We start from the raw sequence: 981 nt of genomic DNA, 5'->3' as shown, positions 1-981 counted from the left end.
CATGCACACCCCATATCCATTTGTTTCTCTATTTTCCTATCTGGAAGAGCATGAATTCACAGTGATATGTTCCATCCAGTTTTACTTCACAGGTCTCATCTGAATTTTCTTTCCTGAACCAGTGAGTTCCTTCACCAGCATTTCCTATGAAAGCTGGATTTCATTATCCTTGATGGATTTACTTATTTAAACAATCTCTCTTCTTACAGCTAACTTCCATTTATCTAATTAGAACCCCAAAGCCCTCCTTAGCTCACGTGTGTGTTCTTTACCCTATTTAGTTGACGAGTGTTTATGATAGGCCATCCCTTTGCTTGGAGCCCATCTCAGGTTGCTTGGGCTTTCATACCCAGGCCAGGTTGTCCCTTCTGAGGACACCTTTCCAATTGTATCTCATATCAGACTTGAAGCCACCATTATTCCCTCCTCCACCACAAAGTGTTCCCTCACATTGCTGGGCCACATTTAATGGCATTAGGAGTGACTTATTCAAGAAGGGAAAGGTAAGTAAAGGGAAGGAATAGAAGGGACAGGAATAAGATGGAAAAATCCTGTGTAGCTCCTCATACCAGTTGAATCTGAGGAGTACTGCTGTAAAACAATTGTCTATCAACCACTTTCTAATTCAATGCTCATCATGCTTGTTATCAAGTTGGGAGTTGAAGGTGGACTACAAATGTTTCTTGCTTTACAGTATCAACAGAGGGAGTGGGATAGGAGTATTAAATCTAAGCTAGAGGTATAGTAATAACTACCTTAGTAAAGCGTTACAAATTATGTGCTTCAAAAATTGTACAAGGATATTATGAATATACTTTTCTAGCAATGGGAAAATTAAGAATGGGTTAACTATATCTTACAATTTAATTTGAATTTCTGAAAAATTCCATGTATTCACTGATTGTAATGATCAAAAGATTTGGTTTGACTCTCACTGATTCAGTACTCTATATCCCCTTATATGGACATAAAGGCTTCAGA

This window comes from Ictidomys tridecemlineatus, chromosome 10 (assembly GCF_052094955.1).
Source record: "Ictidomys tridecemlineatus isolate mIctTri1 chromosome 10, mIctTri1.hap1, whole genome shotgun sequence".
Taxonomy (NCBI): domain Eukaryota; kingdom Metazoa; phylum Chordata; class Mammalia; order Rodentia; family Sciuridae; genus Ictidomys; species Ictidomys tridecemlineatus.
The sequence above is the reverse complement of the archived record's forward strand: the minus strand, read 5'-3'. Positions refer to the sequence as shown.